The following is a 15,869-nucleotide window of genomic DNA, read 5'->3' as shown; positions in this document are numbered from 1 at the left end:
AGTGAGGGGTCCAGTGAGGGGACCCCATGCTCCATAAGGGGTGCAGTGAGGGGTGCAGTGCTACAGTCACTAAGTGCCACTGGACTCTGAGCAGAAGCTCGTCCTCAGTGCCCCCTCGCACAGTGGACAGGAGATGCTGACAGGAGAAGTTGCATGTCCTTGAAGGCATGGAGGCTCTGGACAATTAGTCCACATGCAGTCACAAACATCCCTCAGTGTCTCAAGATACCAACAACACCTGTCAATATGTAATTGATTAAAAAACAAACGAACAAGAGCATGTGTAATAATGTGCTTCTTCCTGCTGCGGTAAGACAGCAATATAAGGTGTTCTGCTGGACCTGCCGTAAAAACGGACCTCTGTCTGCCAGGCTGGTCAACACCAGGCCTCAGAGTTTATTAATAAATATCCTTATAATTACCTGATGACATCAATCAAAAATTTGAATAAAATGTGCAGCGTTGGGTTTCTGCAGAATGAAGACTGATTATATATATTTCACTCAAGAATATGCAATATGTATTTTCAGAGGTGTGCAAGTGTAATGATGGACATTTAATACAGAACATACTGGTTGAGATGACAGCGGCTTTACTAGATATGCTGTATGGGTTGTAATAATATTAATCTCCAATCCGACTCTGTCTGAGGACTGTGCACGTCCGAAGCAATATGCACGCTAGTGCAGAATTATAGTTGTCACATATATTTTGTCAGGTAATATTTGTTCCTTTCGGGAACTGTTCATAACGCCAACAAGAAGCTCAGACCATGAAAGAAACAGCGGGTACTTTCATACGGCCAATAATTGAAAGTGATTTGGCTTAATATCATCAGTATTGGAAATGCACAAATCTCTGAAATATTCTCATATCCGTCAGGCTCTCTGCAGGACGTTCATAAAATGACGGTGCTATCTCCCTCACCACCACGCTCACCTCCTCTTTGATACTCCCTATTCTTTCCTGTTTCTCTTTTCAACCTTTCTATAGCCCCCCCCACCCCCACCTCAGCTCCCTCTCCTTCTCTCTCTCTCTCACTCCCTCTCCCTCTCTCTCTCAGGAAGCCAGTCTGAGCTGGAATGATGTGAAACAGGGTGTGCACAGGCCACAAGAAGGCAATCGTTTTAAACATACACCTGGCCCGCTGAGAAGTCTGGGAATTCTTACTTGGAGCATTGGGAAACAGAGGTCAAAGTTAAGCTTAGAACTAGAATACAAAGGTTCACTTTAATATATATACTACTGTGTTTTGCTTCATTTTTTGCATAATAATAATAATGTGCCTTACCTTCTCCAGACGTTCATTCTGTAGATCACATCTCAGGGTTGGAAGCTGAAAGACCAGTGAAAGAGGAACAGTCAGAGAACCCAGAGTTCCATCCACACACTCCTTCATACACACGTCTTCTAGAACTGCTCCCACACTCTGATTTAGGTCTGGATGCATGAATGACTGCTGAAATCAACATACAAGGTTTCAACATTTCCTTTCTTGACATCCAACCAGCAGATGCTCCAGAATAAATGAGCAACGTGTTATTGCTGGACCCAGGGTGCATCTCCAGCCCTTAACAGCACATGGAACATTCTTTACTAAGATGACACAAAACCACAAAGACCTTTCAGATATTCACAGAAAATAAATCTCCTGAAAGCATCCAATACGAGACTTGCATGTAAACATCACACGGCCCATTCAAAAGTGACTAGCAGAGTTATTAATCGAGTTTGCATGATAAAAAAAAAAGTGTAATTACAATCTCCTTAAAAGCAGCAAAACAAATTAGATGTCATAAGCAAATAAATAAAAAGGCGAGTATTTAGGGCTGGTTTGGGGAGATTTCTCTCAGGCTATTTCCTGCCGACATAAGAAACATCCGTCGTCTCAAACAGGCACAGGACTAATATCCCTGCAGATGATTACGGGCTTATTGAAGCAGTGCACAGAAATGTGCTGAGGGTTGTTTACTCCAAATCATGCCCCTTTCTTCAGTCTTAGCAGTGAACTGGGCGCAAGGTTGGTGGACTCATCACGCACCGGCTCATACCACTCTCGCCATCACAGTGAGTTTAAACATGTGCTCCTCTCCCAAAGAGGGAGCACACCAACCCAGCAGCCCCAGCGGTCACAGTGACTTTTCCAAAAAAGAGATTTTATATGTCATTAATTTGTAGTATGCTTTGTAATTATGGAAGAGTACACAGGGAATGTGACAGACTAACAGACAGATAAAGAAGAGAGACGGAGAGGGGAGGGGCAGTAGTAATATCCCAGTCTCATTGGGACACGCCCATATTTCAGAGGCTGAGGCATATAGTGGTGATGCATATTCAGACCGTATCTCTCTGACCAAAGCAATTATGACTCCGCCTTTTTTTTAAACCTCGTTTTCTTTAACTGTGCCCCACCAAGAGGAAAATGAATACTGTTACTTACCAGCCCTGGACATAAACATTAGGCAGCCAGCTCTCTCTCTCTCCCTCCCTCCATCTCTCTCTCTCTCTCCCTCCCTCCCTCCCTGCCCAACCCGCTGAGGGTGGTAGAAATGTGGTCTCAGCACATCGAGGGCAGCAGGATGGAGCGATAACCATAAAAATGTCACCAAAAGTCCCCCCCTCTGCTATTTGCATGCAGATTGGATTCATGGGATTTACGCGGAGGTCGCATGGCGAAGGTGAGGCTTTGTGAGGTGTGACCGGCACAGGGCCGTATCACTGTCCTCGCCGGCTACAGTGGCCACGCACCGCTGCCCCGCACCACGCCATCCGTCCTCGAGACAGAGCATCCACACGGAGGTTATTGATGACGGGGGTGGTGAGGACGATTGTTCTGACAGGAGGTGACGTGAGGATGCGTCTGCTCCGGCCTGGATGGAGCACGGAGGGGTCACGTGAACAAGCTCCAGAATCCACCACTTCATGAGCACTTCTGTGTAGTGCACAGAAACAGAGGAAACGGGGTCGCTTCCACTCTTGATGCATGTGAACGTGAGACATCAGTAACTGCAGCACGTGCGAACGTGAGACATCAGTAACTGCAGCACGTGCGAACGTGAGACATCAGTAACTGCAGCACGTGCGAACGTGAGACATCAGTAACTGCAGCACGTGCAAACGTGAGACATCAGTAACTGCAGCACATGTGAACACAAGACATCAGTAACTGCAGCACATGCGAACGTGAGACATCAGTAACTGCAGCACGTGCGAACGTGAGACATCAGTAACTGCAGCACGTGTGAACGTGAGACATCAGTAACTGCAGCACGTGCGAACGTGAGACATCAGTAACTGCAGCACGTGCGAACGTGAGATATCAGTAACTGCAGCACGTGCGAACGTGGGATATCAGTAACTGCAGCACACAGAGCTGTCCTCAAACTCCCCCAGGCAGATGACATCATGATCTTCCCTCACCAACGGACATCTACGCTGAGGACCGCAGGCGGCCCTCTCTCAGTGAAGACCAGCCTGTGCGTTCATCATACCAGGGGAGCGAGGTGCTCTCTGGCTGGGCCTGGACGTCTGGGACCAGAAGGTTGGTTTCTCCCACCCAGACCAGAAGCTTGGCAGGTGGGACTGTGTTCTGATCTCCATCCACCCAGCCTGCTCTTCTCAGGAACGGTAAACACTAGGATTTCTCTGAAGGTCGTTTGTGTCAACAGCAGAGGAAGGTTGTGAACGGTGACTCTAGCTGTGGGATGTGTTCAGAGCCCTCATGCCCTCAAGTCTTTGGATCATCACCACGGTCAGCGAGAGACGGACCTGTTAGACTGTTCTGGATCATGCTGATTGGTTGGTGAGAGGAGAGGCGGTGTCAGTGTAAAGACTACTGTGCTCTGATATTTGCATGTGGAGCTTCGATAAGAGTCATTAAATCACCGCACTGCACAGGAGCCTGGCTCATCAACCCCAACTGCTTCCCACTAGGAGCCAATCAGACTCCAGCGCTAGACATCAAGACCCAATCAGACACCAGCACATGGACCCATCTGTTTGGCACTAGACTTTGCAAAGGCACTTGATTCTGGTACCTACGGCATGCCTCTCCCCTACGTGTCTGGTCTGTGTTACTCTCCCCCTGCGTGTCTGGTCTGTGTTACTCTCCCCCTGCGTGTCTGGTCTCTGTTACTCTCCCCCTGCGTGTCTGGTCTCTGTTACTCTCCCCCTGCGTGTCTGGTCTCTGTTACTCTCCCCCTGCGTGTCTGGTCTCTGTTACTCTCCCCTTGCGTGTCTGGTCTCTGTTACTCTCCCCCTGCGTGTCTGGTCTCTGTTACTCTCCCCTACGTGTCTGGTCTCTGTTACTCTCCCCTACGTGTCTGGTCTCGGTTACTCTCCCCCTGCGTGTCTGGTCTCGGTTACTCTCCCCCTGCGTGTCTGGTCTCGGTTACTCTCCCCCTGCATGTCTGGTCTCTGTTACTCTCCCCCTGCATGTCTGGTCTCTGTTACTCTCCCCCTGCGTGTCTGGTCTCTGTTACTCTCCCCCTGCGTGTCTCGTCTCTGTTACTCTCCCCCTGCGTGTCTCGTCTCTGTTACTCTCCCCCTGCGTGTCTCGTCTCTGTTACTCTCTCCCTGCGTGTCTCGTCTCTGTTACTCTCCCCTGCGTGTCTGGTCTCTGTTACTCTCCCCCTGCGTGTCTGGTCTCTGTTACTCTCCCCCTGCGTGTCTGGTCTCGGTTACTCTCCCCTACGTGTCTGGTCTCGGTTACTCTCCCCCTGCGTGTCTGGTCTCGGTTACTCTCCCCCTGCGTGTCTGATCTCTGTTACTCTCCCCCTGCGTGTCTGGTCTCTGTTACTCTCCCCCTGCGTGTCTCGTCTCTGTTACTCTCCCCCTGCGTGTCTCGTCTCTGTTACTCTCTCCCTGCGTGTCTCGTCTCTGTTACTCTCTCCCTGCGTGTCTGGTCTCTGTTACTCTCCCCCTGCGTGTCTGGTCTCTGTTACTCTCCCCCTGCGTGTCTGGTCTCTGTTACTCTCCCCCTGCGTGTCTGGTCTCTGTTACTCTCCCCCTGCGTGTCTGGTCTCTGTTACTCTCCCCCTGCGTGTCTGGTCTCTGTTACTCTCCCCCTGCGTGTCTGGTCTCTGTTACTCTCCCCCTGCATGTCTCGTCTCTGTTACTCTCCCCCTGCGTGTCTGGTCTCTGTTACTCTCCCCCTGCGTGTCTGGTCTCTGTTACTCTCCCCCTGCGTGTCTGGTCTCTGTTACTCTCCCCCTGCGTGTCTGGTCTCTGTTACTCTCCCCCTGCGTGTCTGGTCTCTGTTACTCTCCCCCTGCGTGTCTGGTCTCTGTTACTCTCCCCTGCGTGTCTGGTTTCTGTTACTCTCCCCCTGTGTGTCTGGTCTCTGTTACTCTCCCCCTGCGTGTCTGGTCTCTGTTACTCTCCCCCTGCGTGTCTGGTCTGTGTTACTCTCCCCCTGCGTGTCTGGTCTCTGTTACTCTCTCCCTGCGTGTCTGGTTTCTGTTACTCTCCCCCTGTGTGTCTGGTCTCTGTTACTCTCCCCCTGCGTGTCTGGTCTCTGTTACTCTCCCCCTGCGTGTCTGGTCTCTGTTACTCTCCCCCTACGTGTCTGGTCTCTGTTACTCTCCCCTACGTGTCTGGTCTCTGTTACTCTCCCCCTGCGTGTCTGGTCTCTGTTACTCTCCCCTGCGTGTCTGGTCTCTGTTACTCTCCCCTGCGTGTCTGGTCTCTGTTACTCTCCCCTACGTGTCTGGTCTCTGTTACTCTCCCCTGCGTGTCTGGTCTCTGTTACTCTCCCCTGCGTGTCTGGTCTCTGTTACTCTCCCCTGCGTGTCTGGTCTCTGTTACTCTCCCCTGCGTGTCTGGTCTCTGTTACTCTCCCCCTGCGTGTCTCGTCTCTGTTACTCTCCCCCTGCGTGTCTCGTCTCTGTTACTCTCCCCCTGCGTGTCTGGTCTCTGTTACTCTCCCCCTGCGTGTCTCGTCTCTGTTACTCTCCCCCTGCGTGTCTGGTCTCTGTTACTCTCCCCCTGCGTGTCTGGTCTCTGTTACTCTCTCCCTGCGTGTCTGGTTTCTGTTACTCTCCCCCTGCGTGTCTGGTCTCTGTTACTCTCCCCCTGCGTGTCTGGTCTCTGTTACTCTCCCCCTGCGTGTCTCGTCTCTGTGACTCTCTCCCTGCGTGTCTGGTTTCTGTTACTCTCCCCCTGTGTGTCTGGTCTCTGTTACTCTCCCCCTGCGTGTCTGGTCTCTGTTACTCTCCCCCTGCGTGTCTGGTCTGTGTTACTCTCCCCCTGCGTGTCTGGTCTGTGTTACTCTCTCCCTGCGTGTCTGGTTTCTGTTACTCTCCCCCTGTGTGTCTGGTCTCTGTTACTCTCCCCCTGCGTGTCTGGTCTCTGTTACTCTCCCCCTACGTGTCTGGTCTCTGTTACTCTCCCCTACGTGTCTGGTCTCTGTTACTCTCCCCTACGTGTCTGGTCTCTGTTACTCTCCCCCTGCGTGTCTGGTCTCTGTTACTCTCCCCCTGTGTGTCTGGTCTCTGTTACTCTCCCCCTGCGTGTCTGGTCTCTGTTACTCTCCCCCTACGTGTCTGGTCTCTGTTACTCTCCCCTACGTGTCTGGTCTCTGTTACTCTCCCCTGCATGTCTGGTCTCTGTTACTCTCCCCCTGCGTGTCTGGTCTCTGTTACTCTCCCCTGCGTGTCTGGTCTCTGTTACTCTCCCCTACGTGTCTGGTCTCTGTTACTCTCCCCTACGTGTCTGGTCTCTGTTACTCTCCCCTGCGTGTCTGGTCTCTGTTACTCTCCCCCTGCGTGTCTGGTCTCTGTTACTCTCCCCCTGTGTGTCTGGTCTCTGTTACTCTCCCCCTGCGTGTCTGGTCTCTGTTACTCTCCCCCTACGTGTCTGGTCTCTGTTACTCTCCCCTACGTGTCTGGTCTCTGTTACTCTCCCCCTGCGTGTCTGGTCTCTGTTACTCTCCCCCTGCGTGTCTGGTCTCTGTTACTCTCCCCCTGCGTGTCTGGTCTCTGTTACTCTCCCCTGCGTGTCTGGTCTCTGTTACTCTCCCCTACGTGTCTGGTCTCTGTTACTCTCCCCTACGTGTCTGGTCTCTGTTACTCTCCCCTGCGTGTCTGGTCTCTGTTACTCTCCCCCTGCGTGTCTGGTCTCTGTTACTCAGCACTTCCACTAGATCAGGTCAGTGATTTGGTATGTGTGAGTGAGGGCCCCCGAGGGGAAGAACGGTTTGGTTCTTCCTGTTTGTACATCACCTCCATCACAGCACTCACACCCCCATCACACCCCCATCACACCCCCATCTCACCCCCATCTCACCTCCATCACACCCCCATCGTGGGGGTCTTCCTTCATGCTGTTGTGCTCATGCCTTTTCTGTTATGACTTTCTAACCTCAGATTATTTCATGGATTACGCTAACAGCTTAATCCACAGTAAACTCTGCTTTCCTCAGTGTGGGTGTCCCATCCGCTGTTCTGTCTCCGTTAGTTACTCAGACATGGATGAGCAGCTCTTGCGTGCAAATTCTTCATACAGAAATTCGATCCTAAATGCAGTTCTGGTACCTACCAGCAGGAGGTGTATGTACAGGTAAAGACATAGGACCACCCACCTGGCTTGTTCAGTCTCAGCACACCTGGCTCTGATATTCAGATACTGCTGGATTAGGGATGGAGTGTGTTAGATTAGATTAGAGGTCTCTTTCTAATCTCCTCCTCCCCCCACCTCCCCTCCCCCCCCCTTTCTCATTTTATTTCCCAACTCTCTCTCCATCTTCCTCTCTCTCTCCCCATCTGCACTTCTTTCCCATTATCTCTTCTCTCTCTATCTCCTCCAGCTCTCCCCGCCTTACCCCCACCCTCTCTCCATCACCCACCCTCAACTCTCTCCATCACCCACCCTCAACTCTCTCCATCACCCACCCTCAACTCTCTCCATCACCCACCCTCAACTCTCTCCATCACCCACCCTCAACTCTCTCCATCACCCACCCCCACCCTCTCTCCATCACCCACCCTCAACTCTCTCCATCACCCACCCCCACCCTCTCTCCATCACCCACCCTCAACTCTCTCCATTTTATCCCCTTGGTTCCCATCTACCCTCTCTTCACACCTCTCTCTCTCCCTCTCCCCACCTCTCTCCCCCTCTCTCTGTCTCTTCGTTTAGCTCATGGTGTTTGTTGAAGCCACTGAACAGTCTGATGATTCACATGTTGGAACACCACATAGGCGTTAATAATGCAGCAAACATGCGGCTATCACACACACACACACACACACACACACACACACACACACACACACACACACACACACACACACACACACACACATTCCACCCCCAAACTCCATGACCTCAAGTGTGCAGTTCAGTGGTAGAAGCATACTACTGCTAGCATGTAACAATAAGAGTAATAATAATAATAATAATAATAATAATAAGAAGAAGAAGAAGAATACAACTAATTAAAACAATCTGGATTTGAGTTACTTCAGGGGGGTCTTTAGAGTTGTTCACTATTAAGCGCAGATCACTTCAAAGTGAAGTCTTGGCTCAGTATCACATCGTTGTCTTGTGTCTTCTCAGTATGTTCTCAGTATCAGCTCAGATTGCAGAGCTTCAGTGGAGCTGTAGTTTAATTGAAGCTGATGTATGAGGTTTAGTCGTCACTGAAGCTGATGTATGAGGTTTAGTCATCACTGAAGCTGATGTATGAGGTTTAGTCGTCACTGAAGCTGATGCATGAGGTTTAGTCGTCACTGAAGCTGATGCATGAGGTTTAGTCGTCACTGAAGCTGATGCATGAGGTTTAGTCATCACTGAAACTGATGCATGAGGTTTAGTCGTCACTGAAGCTGATGTATGGGGTTTAGTCGTCACTGAAACTGACGCATGAGTTTTAGTCGTCACTGAAGCTGACGTATGAGGTTTAGTCATCACTGAAACTGATGCATGAGTTTTAGTCGTCACTGAAGCTGATGCATGAGGTTTAGTCGTCACTGAAGCTGATGCATGAGGTTTAGTCGTCACTGAAGCTGATGCATGAGGTTTAGTCGTCACTGAAGCTGATGCATGAGTTTTAGTCGTCACTGAAGCTGACGTATGAGGTTTAGTCATCACTGAAACTGATGCATGAGTTTTAGTCGTCACTGAAGCTGATGCATGCAACAGTCCACCCTGTCCTATTCCATACTTCATATTTACAATTTGTCTTCATTTGTTGGAGGTCTTATTTGCTCTTATTTGTTCTTACATTTTCCAGCGTAGCCCTCCTGAACTCGTACACAAACATCCTGCATCTGAGCAGAGGAGAGTTCAGTTCCAACACACCTGGCTCTAACATTCAAACGCTAGTGAAGGCGTTGATGTGCTGCATGGAGGAGTCCTAGATTGGGGTTAGAACAAAACTTGCATGAGGCAGCAAAGGTTTGGGCATTTTTCAACACTATAATGTAGTGAACAACTCGATTCTGTAACATTTGATGCTTTCAGAACTGCAACTGGTCTGAAGCTACGAATCAATCCTTCTCTCTCAGAACTTCATCCAGTCAGGCTACCATTATATCTGAATTGAACAGACACACACAACATGGAAAAGACTCTGAAGAAGCCTGAACAGAACAGTCCAGGAGACACTGAGAGAGGACACACTGAACAGAACAGTCCAGGAGACACTGAGAGAGGACACACTGAACAGAACAGTCCGGGAGACACTGAGAGAGGACACACTGGTGCATCTAGCCAAGAATGCTACAACAGACAAAGAAATGAATGTAATCTCAGAAAAAGAAAGTTTGATTTACTTTATTATATAATGATTCTACTAGCATAATTTAGAACAAACTAAAAAAAACTTAAGCAATCCAATGTTTCTGCATTCAATCCTATAAACATTTTACATTCAGACAATGGATGGACTTTATATGCGTGTGGGGTTTGGGGGTATCGAGGATCACGATACTATGGTATTGGTATTGAGGTCAGAGTTCTGGTATCGTGACGAGCCTAGTTGGAAGTAAAGGGTGGCGGATTGACCTGCTCCTTCTCCCCACCCACACCCTCTCCATATGCTGCTGTTTGAACAACAGATTTGCTGCAAGTCATTGAGATGGCACCACCAAAACCACAATGATTCTCTACTGACAGTGGATCAACAGAGTGGATCAACAGAGTGGATCAACAGAGTGGATCAACAGAGTGGATCAGCAGACCTTGGTTCAACAGACAGTGAATCAACACAGTCACCTGGGCGAAAAGTCCAAAGAATTATCTGTGTTTCCTGTGTTTCCTGTGTGGGATGTGTGGGATGTGTGTGTGTGTGTGGGTATGTATGTGTGAGAAGGAGTGTGTATAGATTTGTTTTCGAAGTGTGTGTATAAGTGTGTATAGAATGTGTAGAACATATGTAGAAGTGTTTTTTGTATGTAGGAGTGAGTGTGTGTGTGTGTGTGTGTGTGTGTGTGTGTGTGTGTGTGTGTGTGTGTGTGTGTGTGTGTGGAAATCCACTGTAGTGTGCTCTTTGGTCTTTTTAACTGAGCAAATAAGACACACTTTGATCAAGTGCACTAAGGCTTTGGGGGATAAGGGACCTCCTGCTTACATCCTCAACCATGACAAAAAGTGTGTGTGTTTGTGTGTGTGTGTGTGTGTGTGTGTGTGTGTGTGTGTGTGTGTGTGTGTGTGTGTGTGTGTGTGTGTGTGTGTGTGTGTGTGTGTGGAAAAAGCAGGGACCATACTTACAGTCTATAGACAGGAAACACATCATCATACTCAGGAAAACACATCATACTTCACATTAAGGACATAAACATTAGTTTTTAGATCACAATAATTTAGGATTAAGGATTAGGATTAAGATTAGGAAATTCAGCCAGTGAGCTCAAAGAGAAACCATATACCATATACTACAGAATCAAAACATCAAATTCACATTCAAACAGCAACTCAAATATGGCTCAAATTATTTGAGTCTATTACAGAACCAGTTGTATGGCTGTGTGGTATGGGAGCCACTCAAATCTAAATTGAGAGCTCAAATTAGACACATTTCCACTTTAACAAAAGTTCATATGTTCAAAAAAGGCTGTGTAAATACTGGCTTCATTTATAAACCTGTGAGCAAAAGCATAAAGGAGAAGTGTGAAATACAAACCCAGTCAGAACACTTCACAAACCAAACCACATCACCCACCAGAGCACACAGGCACAAGTGCAGCGCTTTCTGGCCCTAAGGCGACAGTTCACTATTAGACGACCTGCTCCTAGTGATATTAAACACAGGACCACGCTGACGAAGACCAGAGCCAGTGAGTGTGGGCTGGTGTACAGGCCCAGTTAAGAGTTAATGACGTCTCTGGCAGCAGAGGAATAGTGAGCCTGCGGAGACACAGCAGCTCATTCTCACCCAACGTCAAACATCTGACCAATTCACCAATTTAACCAATAAACTACATTAAGATAATCCAGTCTGGTGGCGTCTGTCTAGTCCTGACAGACTGCCCATCTTACTGGGAGACATGGAGGAAAGGAGCCCTTTAGCTGAACGATCTGTCTGCCACACACACACACACACACACACCACACACACACACATACATACATACATACATGCGTGCGTGCGCACACACACACACACACACACACACACACACACACACACACACACACACACACACACACACATACATACATGCGTGCGCACACACACACACACATATGCGTGCGCACACACACACACACACACACACACACACACACACACATACGCATGCGCGCACACACACACACACACACACATCTTCATGTATTCATCATTATTTCTTTACATTTGTTTTTTTATTGTCTTCTTCTTTACTCACCCTGACTTAAAATATTTGTTAATATTCATTAGTTCTTTTCTTGCTGCAATATATATCAATCATCAATATTCATTTCATTTTAATTATAGTTCTTATGAATATTAACACAGTTCTTCATTTCCTCAACATTGCTAAGGTTTGTTTGCTGTACTCCAGCTTGGGCATTACATGAACACAGTCATGCCAATAAAGCTTACTGATCTGTATTGGATTAAGGGAGAAAGCCAGAGAGGGAGGGAGAGAGAAGAATTGGTTTAACATTTGCATTAAGAGATTCCAACTGTTCAACAGAGATTGTAATTGTTTTTTTATTAAATTCTTTTACAATCACACCATAATGTTTATGTTTATTTATGTTTACACCCTAGTAAGTTATTATTATACTTACTAGCATTTACGCAGCAAAACCACAATGCTAGTTCTCAAACAACACCACTACACACACACAGAGCAGAGCATGCATGTAAACATCACTGGCTCTACACACACACACACACACACACACACACACACACACTCAGATGCATGATAGTAAAACATGCTTGCACTATGTGCATGTGTGTGTGTGCGCTTTTGTGTGTGCGTATGTGTGTGTGTGTGTGTGTGTGCGCGAGCGTGTGTGTGTGCGCGAGCGTGTGTGTGCGAGCGTGTGCGTGTGTGTGTGTGTGTGTGTGTGTGCGCGAGCGTGTGTGTGTGTGTGTGTGTGTGTGTGTGTGCGTGTGTGTGCGCGAGCGTGTGTGTGTGCGTGTGTGCGCGAGCGTGTGTGTGTGCGTGTGTGTGCGAGTGTGTGTGTGTGCGCGCGCGTGTGTGTGTGTGTGTGTGTGTGTGTGTGTGTGTGTGTGTGTGTGTGTGTAGAGCCAGTGATGTTTACACGCGTGCTCTGCTCTCCTTGCTGTGAAGCCAGAGGCGTGCTCTGTGTGCAGTGCGGGCCGTCTGCAGACAGGGGGCGTGTTCCCATGTTTCCAGCAGGTTGCATCAGAAGAAGAGAGAGCAGCATCAGAAAGTGCGGCCCACGGAAGGAGTGTGCGGTGGAACCTGCCACGTGTCTGTCTCCCCTCCTCCCGCACGCCCCAGAGGCACAGCACACCCACGGGGAGCCATGATGCAGAGGACAGCTGGAAAGAGCTCGGGGGAACTGAGAACAGGACAGGTGAAGGGGGGGGGGGTCCCCCACCCTGGAATGTGGTTAAACGCGACAGGCCTCACACAGGTGACAGTCAGTCATAACATGGGCGGGAACAAGCATTCTCTTCTCTTTCTCCATCTCTCTCTCTCTCTCACACACACACACACACACACACACACAGACACACTTGAGTTGTGATTTACAGTGGAAGTTGCTTTTCCCTAACGCAAATCACAACTCAAGAAATGCTCCCTGTGTGTGTGTGCGTGTGTGTGTGTGTGTGTTTGTGTGTGTGTGTGTATGTGTGAGAGAGTGTACATGTTTACATGTTTATGTGTTGACACAGATACAAAGATATCACCCTTCAAACATCAGAAAGAGAAATGAACAAATGAAAGTCCATGTGCATACAAGGGCACAAATGAGTTTGGGTGACTAGAGAGAGAGAGAGAGAGAGAGAGAGAGAGAGAGAGAGAGAGAGAGAGAGAGAGCGAGAGCGAGAGCGAGAGAGAGAGAGAGAGAGAGAGAGAGAGAGAGCGAGCAAGAGAGTAAGATGCTACACTGCCATCTACTGGCAGATAGTATGGTATAACTATTGAAATCAGTATTAAATCAATTTCTAACGATGGAGTGGTTCCTGGTGTGTGTGTGTGTGTGTGTGTGTGTGTGTGTGTGTGTGTGTGTGTGTGTGTGTGTGTGTGTGTGTGTGTGTGTGTGTGTGTATAGCATAACACACCTGATCTGGTGTGTTAATGCAGTTACTGCCACTAAAACCCCAGATCCTCAATCCTGCCCCTCAAATGCAAAACATGTTCATGATGTTAAGAGCAGTTAGTTCAACGGATTGACTTTGGGCCATCATCACAGCTGACTCCAGTGTGGAGGCAAGATGGAAAACCTGGAGAAACAGGTGCTCATGGAACATGGACTGAGTATCAACTGCTTCAGTGCATCTGCTGTAGGCAGTGAGGCTTGAAATGCCATGATGTTTGTATATGCATGTATCTCTCTCTTTCTGTGTGTGTGTGTGTGTGTGTGTGTGTGTGTGTGTGTGTGTGTGTGTGTGTGTGTGTGTGTGTGTGTGTGTGTGTATACATTGTCCCATTTCTACCTTAAAAGTAATCAGCAATAATGTAATAATACCTAAACTGGACAATAAATTAAGATAGGGAACACAGTTAATATCTTGGGGGACGCATTTACAAGTTTTTAAGTGTGTATGAAAATAATGTTTAGAGAAGATGCTGAACGTAAAAATGGAAAAGTAATAAACAAAATTTCAAAACTGCGAAAAGACGTCGGATAAAGTTTTTTTTTTAAAGGTCAATACTGCCACCTCGTGGACAAAGGCAAAACCACAGATAAAACGGAGAAGCAGAGAATATTCACATAAAGAAAACGTGCAGCGTGTATTACGCACATAACTGATGTCCTAACCACGGACGTTCCCCATTATCACTGCACTCTGCAGTTGTTCCTCAATGTCTAACTAAGCTCCCTAACCGCCCTGTGGTATGAACTTTATGCTTCCTCTGCCGCCCCCTAGTGTTAGATAGCACTGTTCCTCCACTGTAGTCGTCATTGTTTCTAGGTCCCAACCTGTAGGTAGCATTCAGTTCTGGTTCTGGATATGTATATATGTATATATATATATATATATATATATATATATATATATATATATATATATATATATATATATATATTAGTGCTGTCAATTTCAGGTGCCGCGATTAAAAGTCCTCACCAGGATTTTGCTCAAGCTTGCTAGATTTTCTAATTAGCAATCCAGGTAAAATTAGTGGAATCAACACAATCCAGGAAGCCTGAGCAAAATCCTGGTGAGGACTTTTAATCGCGGCACCTGGAATTGACAGCACTAATATATATATGACATGTCCTAGTGGACCTTTTTCCAAACCGTGTTATTCAACACTGAAACTAGACATCATCTAGCTGCTGTCTGTGGTTTGATGCTCTCAGTGCATGTCCATTCGGGACATGAGGTAAGCAGGTAATGGTGTGGCAGAGGTGTGTTACGGACCAGTAGCGCACAGAGGGCCCCGGACGGACATGGTCGCAGTTTAAAATTCATAGACCGGCCAGAAGCGCCATCAAAACGTTGCAATTAGCAATGTTGTATCCAGCTTCGCAAGGCTTTATCCATATGCTGCTCGCAAATTAACGTTTGCTACACAGCAAAGGCTGGTGGCATATCGGCATGGAAACAGTAGAATTAGTAAAGGGGGAGGGGTTAAATCTCACACTATGGGTTTATCATCTGACAAAGGAAAATTAGCAACTGAAGCTTAATTAAGCTCAAACACCCTTGGTGGTCCAAGGAGGTCCTTCATTTAATCAGGAGCACCAACCACATGCACTAAACACATAAATTACACATAAGGGACATAGACAAACATTTAAACAATTATAAGACCTGGATCTGCAGCCCATTCTAATGTGCAGCTGTGTGGTACGTTACCAAGCTCACATCACTTTCCTCTGTATAGTAACATTAATAAAGTAAAAATGTCCCCAAAGCATAAAGTGTGTTGAGCGTGGAGGAACAGACAGGCTCAGCATGCTCGCAGCTGTTCTCAACTGCACATGCCACTGATGTATTTTCTTACCCAATCAGCCATGACATACGAGACACCAGCTTTGTGTCGGTCGTGTGAACACTGGCTGTTGGGGTTGGGGGGGTTGGGGGGGGGGGGGGGGGGGGGGCAAGACCAGGCATCAAGGGTCACGTGGCAGATCATCACGTGCGTCTGCCGCACTCCAGCGCTGAGGTTTATACTGGAAAAGATATTTATTTAGTCTGACAGCACCGTGGTTAAACCGTCACCCTCAGTGAGATTCATTTAACTGTTTCAGGATCGCTAGCAGCAGTCATCATTCTTGGGAGAAGCTCT

At 47.9% G+C, this 15,869-nt stretch overlaps 1 long non-coding RNA gene across 2 annotated transcripts in view; it reads right to left on the bottom strand.

The window, feature by feature from the left end:
- Nucleotides 1-15,869, bottom strand: part of LOC143522847 (uncharacterized) — a 234,288-nt gene that overhangs the window by 79,688 nt on the left and 138,731 nt on the right. For both annotated transcript variants that reach the window (XR_013133152.1, XR_013133147.1), the window contains exon 7: nt 1,292-1,336. This is a non-coding gene — a long non-coding RNA (uncharacterized LOC143522847). The remainder of the gene's footprint in view (nt 1-1,291; nt 1,337-15,869) is intronic.

Source organism: Brachyhypopomus gauderio, chromosome 1 (genome assembly GCF_052324685.1).
Source record: "Brachyhypopomus gauderio isolate BG-103 chromosome 1, BGAUD_0.2, whole genome shotgun sequence".
NCBI classification, from domain to species: domain Eukaryota; kingdom Metazoa; phylum Chordata; class Actinopteri; order Gymnotiformes; family Hypopomidae; genus Brachyhypopomus; species Brachyhypopomus gauderio.
Note: the sequence above shows the minus strand (reverse complement) of the source record. Positions and strands in the feature narration are given on the sequence as shown.